Source organism: Penaeus vannamei, chromosome 20 (genome assembly GCF_042767895.1).
Source record: "Penaeus vannamei isolate JL-2024 chromosome 20, ASM4276789v1, whole genome shotgun sequence".
In the NCBI taxonomy this organism is placed as follows: Eukaryota; Metazoa; Arthropoda; class Malacostraca; order Decapoda; family Penaeidae; genus Penaeus; species Penaeus vannamei.
The window spans coordinates 27,182,828-27,192,282 of record NC_091568.1 but is presented as its reverse complement, the minus strand read 5'-3'; the positions used below and the strand labels follow the sequence as shown (position 1 = coordinate 27,192,282).

The window sequence follows — 9,455 nt, the reverse complement described above, 5'->3', positions numbered from 1 at the left end:
GCATGGTAATGATTGTGCGTTCTTTCCTGTCATGTTCAACACGTTGGGGTGAGTCTGGCATCAAACCTCGGTCTTTTTTTCTTTCTTTTTCTTTTAGAATATTCTTCTTCCTTTAGATTATTTAAGAGTTATTCTGCAAGAAACTTCCAAGCACTCATGTAAACAAGCCGCTCCTCACTCACTTACCTAAGCTTATTTAAACAAGTCGCCTCACACTCTCTTACCTAAGTCTCATTTGCCTTTGGTCTCCCTGCTGAACGGCCTCTTCGTCTCCGCCGCTTATCTCTCGCCCTCCGACAGACTTTTGGAGACCACGGAGGGCGCTGAAGACCAGTCCGTTGACCACGTGATCGGCCTCAGGTGGGAGGACAAAGGCTAATCACAACGAAGAGTTCCCAAGGTGTACATGAAGGAAAAATGTTCACACATTCACTCAGTTGTATATACTCCTAAACACATACATATAACTGATATCTGTATATGTATGTATATATGTATATATATATATATATATATATATATATATATATATATATATATATATATATATACATACATACATATATATGTGTATATGTGACATGTAATGTATATGAATATATATATGGATAGAACCCTTAGCAAGTTCCTCTTCAGACAAATGATAAAAGACTTTTGGTTAATCATACGTCTGGAGAGGAACTCTTGAAGAGAGTTCATTTCCTTCATTTATTGTGATTGTTTTCCTTTTTGTTTTTGTGTACAAATTACTGCGTCTGTGTTTGTGTTCATATATATCTGTTTATATACACATATATATAGCACATATATACACCCATATATATTATTCATATATGTAAATATATTTACATATATATATGTATATATATATATATATATATATATATATATATATATATATGTGTGTGTGTGTGTGTGTGTGTGTGTGTGTGTGTGTGTGTGTGTGTGTGTGTGTGCGTGTGTGTGTACATAAGTATATAATAGATTTTTTTTCTTTTCGAAAAGGTACCTTATATATCATGATTATGAGATTTGAAAACATTTACGATAAACTGCCTAAGCATAAGTAGTTTTTCATAGGCTTATGTGCATTTAAAATGATAAACACAATGTATTTATTTTGTTCTGTCCTGATATGATCCTTCTGAAATACAATATAACACTAGGCTATGTTCATGGTAAATTGCTACTTATAATAATCTTCAATACAATTTGTTGACTGGCAGTCCATTATTAGAAAGATTTTCAAAAATGTTAAGGGCCTGTTAGCTCAGTTGGTTAGAGCGCCGTGCTAATAACGCGGATGTCGAGGGTTCGATCCCCTTACGGGCCAACATGTTGAGTATTTTATTCATTGACTGGTGTCCGTTCACCGCACGCCAATCCATCAGTCTCCAGTGCCAGATATATGCCAGTGCCAAGGTCAAACACTGGTACACAGACAAGACGGAGACTGAAAGTGTAGTGAGCTGTGGCTCTTACTGCGTCTTCTTACGACCTACACCCCGCTCAGCATCACCGGAACCCCCCCTAAAAAGCCCCGAGAGATAAAGCGTAATATGGACCAGGGCGTGCGGATCTCGACGGAGGCGCTGCAGAAGGGTGCCACTGACGGAGGCGCTGTAGGAGGACGATGGCGACGCCCTAGGCATTTTTTTCATTTGCGAGGAGAAATGACCAATATTACGTACGAGCCGACGACGACCCGATTTCCTGCTCGAGGCCTGCGAAGGATGACGTCGGGAGGTCGCCCTCGAAAACACGCATTTTTCAAGATGTCGCCCAAGATGACGAAGGACAAGGGTGAGGGAAAAGAGTCAACGGGCATTCGGCGCCAAACCCCCTCAGCTAGCCCACGGAAAACAATTATATCGCTTGTTTAAATTCCTGTATATATGTTCCTTTCTTTTTATATTACTGATATTTTATATGTATTTCTCTGTAAAGAACCATTTATTTTTCATCTAACACGGCAATCTTTTAGTAAATTCGCACTTTTAGGTATTCGTTCTTTAATGCAGACGACATTTAACAATGAAATGAGTCTTGATGCGCGAACACCTCCTGGCGCACGACCTTGTTAGCATAAATAAGGTGGGGTCAACCACCTGAGTGGAGTTGCGCACAGGCATCCAGTCATTAACCTACGGCTGGGTTATCCCTCAGATAACCGCCGTTTTTTTAAGCTTTGTTCTTTTTATTTGTGTTTTTCTGTCGCTTTTAACCGTTGGATCTTACAGTGAGTCTGCAGTCATATAAGGTATTGTTTTATCAGTTTTATTTTAGATTGCCCCATTTTTACGTATATTTTCTTTTGCTTTTATTGTTTCGGAGGTTTTGCTTATTTTATGTTTTGTGTTAACGGTTTTTGCTTTTAATGATAATAGTTTGAGTTTTGCCTTTTGTTTCGTTTTCCATGTATGATTTATATTTATTATTTGAAGTTTGAAATGTATATATATATATATATATATATATATATATATATATATATATATATAACAAAGTTTTAAAGTTTTTGAGTAGTGAATACTAAATGAAAAGACTGATGAATTTAAGTGATAAAGTAAATGTTAATGGAATTGTTTCAATGGCTTGACTTTAAAGATAACTTTTAAATAAATAACTTCCTGTCGATGTATTGATAACTGATAAAGCGTAACGTAGTTTACTGATTTATTGAATTTATTTTAACTTTGTTTTATTTAGTCATGTTTCATTTACTTTGATGATTTTAAATACTACGTTTTATCAGTTATATACAGTAATAGTTCTCTGTATCTTGTAATAACTATCTATATTTATGATTTCATGCTTTGGTCGAAACTTTTGTCAGTGAAACACGCTACCAGTATCGATATCACAGCACGAGAACATGATAATTACTCTGTGCCGAAACAGGAGGCCGGAGGCTTAGGTCTCGTTGGCTCCTACGGCCCCGCAAAATAGGGGCAAGATCATGATAACCCCTACAAAAGTCATTGGCAACGCTGCATTTCTAGCATTTCTTCCGCCCACCAATCTAAATAACTGGAGCACACACACTCATACACACATATATCATTAGAGATAGAAAGAGGGAGGGAGAGGGAGAGAGAGAGAGAGAAATAGACACAAATATGTTATATCTATCAATCTATCTTTATATACACATATACATGCATTTATAAATATGTAGATGTATATATGTATACGCATAGATGAATACATATACATATATACATATACATACATACATACATACATACATATATATATATATATATATATATATATATATATATATATATATATATATATATATACGTATACATGTAAATATGTATATATATGTACATATACTTATATAAATATAAGGATGTATATATAGTCAGCAGTCTGTCATTCCGTCACGGGACTCAATTAGTTTGGGTGGAAATACAGCCGAGTTAAATTCAACCCACTGCGACAGGCGTTTCTTCGTAGGGAGGGAAATAAGCCAGCAAAAGCGCGTGAAAACTACTCACCACTTCGACGTAGATTTCCTGAGCTTACACACACACACACACACACACATACACACATATATATATATGGTTGAAAAACTCACAATGCACAAACTACATTTACTGAAGACAGTGAGTCTAGTTTGTGCATTGTGCGTTTTTCTATCATAGTATCAACACGGTAGAGTGTTTTTCCCTTCATATTTATGTGTGTGTTTATCTATTGATATAAATATATACGTGGATGTACATATATATGCATATATCTATTTAAGTATATAAATATATATATACATATATATACATACATACACACACACGCACACACACACATATATATGCATACACACACGCGTATTCCTGGTACCCATTTCATTAGGTACCAAGTTCTGCCTTCCTGCCCTACCTGATGTCAATATCTCAAGTTCAAGAAGCATCCTAAGAAACAAGATAAAACGGCCTCTGTCTGTGTTCTCGACGTCGTCTCCTGAACATTAAGCTTTTACTCTTTGCGTTAGATATTTTGTACTACCGTTTGCATGTCTTTTTCTTCTTTCCCAATCCACACTTTATGTTTTGTGTACTAATTCATTGTAAAAAAAAAAAAAAAAAAAAAAAAATCTAGACCCACGTACGTATATAATTCATCTAAAAATGTTGCGTATAAATGAATTATTTTAATTCAAAATGTCATTATTCTGCCATTATATGATTCGTATGAGGAAGGTTCGATCCCCGTGCTTGCAAAAGTTTGGTCTACTGTCTCCGGAGTCGATTCGTTGGCAGCCAATTCCTCTTTTGCTGACAAAATGCCTGGACCAAGGTCAGAGGATGGCACGGTGGCCAGGCTATTAGGACCGCTGTGTATGCAAGGCTCTTGTATGGTAATGATTATGCGTTCTACTTTCCTGTCCTGTTCAACACGTTGGGGGTGAGTCTGGCATCAAACCTCAGTCTTTCTTTCTTTCTTTTTCTTTTAGAATATTCTTCTTCCTTTAGATTATTTAAGAGAGTTATTCTGCAAGAAACTTCCACTCGCTCATGTAAACAAGCCGCCCCTCACTCACTTACCTAAGCCTCATTTGCCTTTGGTCTCCCTGCTGAACGGCCTCTTCGTCTCCGCCGCTTATCTCTCGCCCTCCGACAGACTCTTGGAGACCACGGAGGGCGCTGAAGACCAGTCCGTTAACCACGTGATCGGACTCAGGTGGGAGGACAATGGCTAATCGCAACGACAAGTTACTAAGGTGTATAAGAAGGAAAACATGTTCACACACACACTCAGGTGTATATACTCCTATACACATACAAAAACACACATACATATAACTGATATCTGTATATGTATGTATATATGTATATTTATATATACATATATGTGTATGTGTGACACATTGTATACTATATATGAATTTATATACTCAGATTGATAGATATGTGTATATATATGCAAAATTATGCATGTATATATATATATATATATATATATATATATATATATATATATATATATATATATATGAAGAGGAAAAGTCACAATAGAAATCAAAATACAGTGCAGCGTTTCGAACCTTTCATGAGTTCCTCTTCAGACAAATGATAAAAGACGTTTGGTTAATCTTACGTCTGGAGAGGGACTCTTGAAGAGAGTTCATTTCCTTTATTTCTTGTCGTGGTTGTTTTCCTTTTTTGTTTTTGTGTACAAATTGCTGCGTTTGTGCTTTTGGTCATATATATATGTATGGTAATGCGATTTGAAATCATTTAAGATAAACTGCCTAAGCATTTTCTAAGAAGTAGTTTTTCATAGGCTTATATGCATTTGAAATGATAAACAGAATGTGTTTATTTTGCTCTGTCCTGATACAATCCTTCTGAAATACAGTCTAACACTAGGCTATATTGATTGTACATTGCTACTTTTAATTATCTTCAATATAGTTTGTTGACTGACGGTTCATTATGAGAAAGATTTTCAAGTAGCGTAAGGGCCTGTTAGCTCAGTTGGTTAGAGCGCCGTGCTAATAACGCGGATGTCGAGGGTTCGATCCCCTTACGGGCCAAGCATGTATACTTTTAATACAATGACTCTGGTGTCCGTTTATCGCATGTGAATCCATCAGGCTTCAGTGCCAGATATATGTCAGCTCCAAGGTTATATATATATATGTATATATATATATATATATATATATATATATATATATATATATATTATATATCATGTATATGCATATATATACACATATGTGTATATGTGCACATACACACATATGTGTTTATATTTATCTCTCTCTCTCCCCCCTCTCTATCTCCTTCAGTTTCTGTGTGTATGAATATATATCTCGTATTCATAAGTGCATACTCAATATTCTATTTCCTATCGTAGTAGTTAGCATCAGCTGATGGAGAATAGATGTAACCTTATGATATCAATCAATATCTGAAAATCAACATCATTATAGTTCCAGTGAAGTATAGTTCCTGTTTATTGCATCATCACTGGTAGTGATGACATGGACTCAGACTCAGAAAATCCAGATGAACTGGATGAACTGATCGAGTCTGAGGACGAGCCATGGAGTGAGTGAGGTGAGGTCAGATCAGGATGATGACATGGAGTATTATGCATGAGGTGTCTGGCTCGAATCCCCCACCACTAAAAAGGAGTCTGCTTATTTCTGATAAAATGGGCCTTACTGATGAATTTGAAGCCAGTCTCAAGTTGTTGCACTATGAGCTGATCTAGCATAATATTTTGATGCCCCTTTTTTGCCCTAGCAGGGGTACCCCACCACGAAAAATGTCGTTCATTGGTCATTCCTGATACACTTTATCATTCTTATTACATTTCGACTTGTTTTTCTTTGTTACTAGTTAAGCTAACTCAATTTTTTCATATATTCTCCTGCCCCTGTGTAGCACACCCACCAGCTAATAACGCGGCTTTCGAGGGTTCGATCCTCTTACGGTCCAAGGAGTATTATTTTTTATACAACGCTTCAAGTGTCGGTTTATCGCATGCAGATCCACGAGGCTCCAGGGCCAGATATATGCCAGTGCCAAGATCAAATACTGGTACACAGACAAGACGGAGACGCTGCATTTCAAGCCTCTACTATTCTTAGCTTAACAGTCTTTACTTGCAGCCTTCCTTCCGCCCACTAAACTAAATAACTGGAGCTCATACACAAGTATATATGTACATATACGCACATGCATGTACATGTTTATATATATATATATATATATATATATATATATATATATATATATATATATATATATATATATATCGATATATATGTATATATATACATATATATGTGTTGTGTATGTATACATGTCGTGTATACACACACACACAAACACACGCGCGTGTGTGTGCGGTGTGTGTTTCTGTATGTGTATGTGTGTGTATGTGTATATATATTAAATATATATACAAAATGTTGTATACATTTGTATATATATATGTATATATACATATATATAGTAATACATATTTATATGAATATATATATATTATATATGCATATGTATATGTATATATGTATATGTATACATATGTATATATATATATATATATATATATATATATATATATATATATATATATATTCATATACACATATGCATAATTATGCATGTATGTATATATATGTATATATGTATGAAGAGGAAAAGAAATCAAAATTATGTGTAACGTTTCAAACCTTTTACGAGATCCTCTTCAGACAAATGATATAAGACTCTTGGTTAATCATACGTCTGGAGAGGAACTCTTGAAGAGTTCATTTCCTGTATTTATTGTGATTGTTTTCCTTTTTGCTTTTGTGTACAAATTACTACGTTTTTTCTTGTGTTCATATATATATGTATATATAAATACATATATATGTATATATATATATACATATATATGCATATATATACACACCCATATATATTATTTATAAATGTAAATATGTTTACATATATATATATATGTGTGTACATAAGTATATATTAGATTTTTTTCTTATATATCATGGTTATGGGATTTGAAAACATTTGGGATAAACTGCCTAAGGCATATATGCATTTGAAATGATAAACAAAGTGAATTTATTCTGCTCTGTCCTGATATGATCCTTCTGACAGTTCAACATGAGAAAGACTCACTTTGGAGCGAAGGGTATGTTAGCTCAGTTGGTTAGAGCGCCGTGCTAATAACGCGGATGTCGAGGGTTCGATCCCCTTACGGGCTATGTTGAGTATTTTATTGAGTGACTCTGGTGTCCGTTCACCGCACGCCAATCCATCATTCTCCAGTGCCAGATATATGCCAGTGCCAAGGTCAAACACTGGTACACAGATATGACGGCGACTGAAGGTCGTTGGCAACGCTGCATTTCTAGTCTCTACTATTGTTAGGTTAATAGTCTTTACTTGCAGTCTTTCTTCTGCCCACTAAACTAAACTAGAGCACACACACTTACGCACACACATATATTATTAGAGTTAGAGAGAGGGAGAGAGAGAGATACACACGCAAATATATGTTATATCTATCAATCTATCTTTATGTACATATACATGCATTTATTTATATCTAGATGCATATATGTATATATGAATATATATATATACGTATACATGTAAATATGTATATATATGTACTATATAAGGACGTATATATATTTAGCAGTCTGTCATTCCGCCACGGGACTCGATTAGTTTGGGTGGAAATACAGTCGAGGTGCCGTCAACCCACTGCGACAGGCGTTTCTTGGTGGGGAGGGAACTAAGCCAACAAAAGAGCATGCGGACTACTCTCCACTGCAACGTAGATTTCCTGAGCATACATACACACACACACATGTAAATATATGTATAAGGTAGAAAAACTCACAATGCACAAATTAGATTTATTGAAATGAGACTAGTTTGTGCATTGTGGCTTTATCTACCATAGTATCAACACAGTAGGGTGTTTTCCCTCCATATATATGTGTGTATGTGTTTATCTCTTAATATAAATATATACATGTGTGTACATATATATGTATATATTTATATAAGTATACACACACACACACACACACACACACACACACACATATATATATATATGTATATGCACACACACACGGACTTAAATACAAATGCATAGATGTATCAAAATTGTACGAAATAGATTTATTCCTTTTACCCATTTCATTAGGTACCAAGTTCTGTCTTCCTGCCCTACCTGATGTCAGTATCTCAAAATAGTTCAGGAAGCATCCTAAGAAACAGGATAAAACGGCGTCTGTCTGTGTTCTCGACGTCGTCCCCTGAATATATATTTTGTGTACTAATCCATTGTAAAAAAAAAAAAAAAAAAAAAAAATCTACAGCCACGTCCTTATATAATTCATCTAAAAAATATTACGTATAAACGAATTATTTCAATTCAAAATTTCATTATTCAGTAGTTATGATATGATTCGTATGTGGCAAAAGTTAAGTCGTCTGTCCCAGTAGTCTGTTCGTTGTCAGCCGATTCCTCTTTTTCTGACAACATGTCGGGGCCAAGGTCAAAGGATGGCACAGTGGCCAGGCCATTGGGACCGCTGTGCATGCAAGGCACTTGTATGGTAATGATTATGCCTTCTTCTTTCCTGTCCTCTTCAACACGCTAGGGTGAGTCTGGCATCAAACCTCGGTCTTTTTTTTTTTTTTTTTTTTAACAATATTCTTCTTCCACTAGATTATTTAAGAGAGTTTTTCTGCAAGAATCTTCCACGTACTCATGTAAACAAGCCGCCCCTCACTCACTTACCTAAGCCTCATTTGCCTTTGGTGTCCCTGCTGAACGGCCTCTTCGTCTCAGCCGCTTATCTCTCGCCCTCCGACAGACTCTTGGAGACCACGGAGGGCGCTGAAGACCAGTCCGTTGACCACGTGATCGGACTCGGGTTGGAGGACAAAGGCTAATCGCAGCGA

General features: G+C 35.7%; 2 non-coding genes across 2 annotated transcripts; both read left to right on the top strand.

Moving 5' to 3' along the window:
- The first annotated feature begins 1,259 nt into the window (after positions 1 to 1,259).
- On the top strand, positions 1,260 to 1,333 carry TRNAI-AAU (transfer RNA isoleucine (anticodon AAU)). Its single transcript has one exon. It is a non-coding gene; the product is annotated as a tRNA-Ile (tRNA).
- Positions 1,334 to 5,474: 4,141 nt separating this feature from the next.
- On the top strand, positions 5,475 to 5,548 carry TRNAI-AAU (transfer RNA isoleucine (anticodon AAU)). The gene has a single exon. It is a non-coding gene; the product is annotated as a tRNA-Ile (tRNA).
- The last annotated feature ends 3,907 nt before the right edge of the window (positions 5,549 to 9,455 follow it).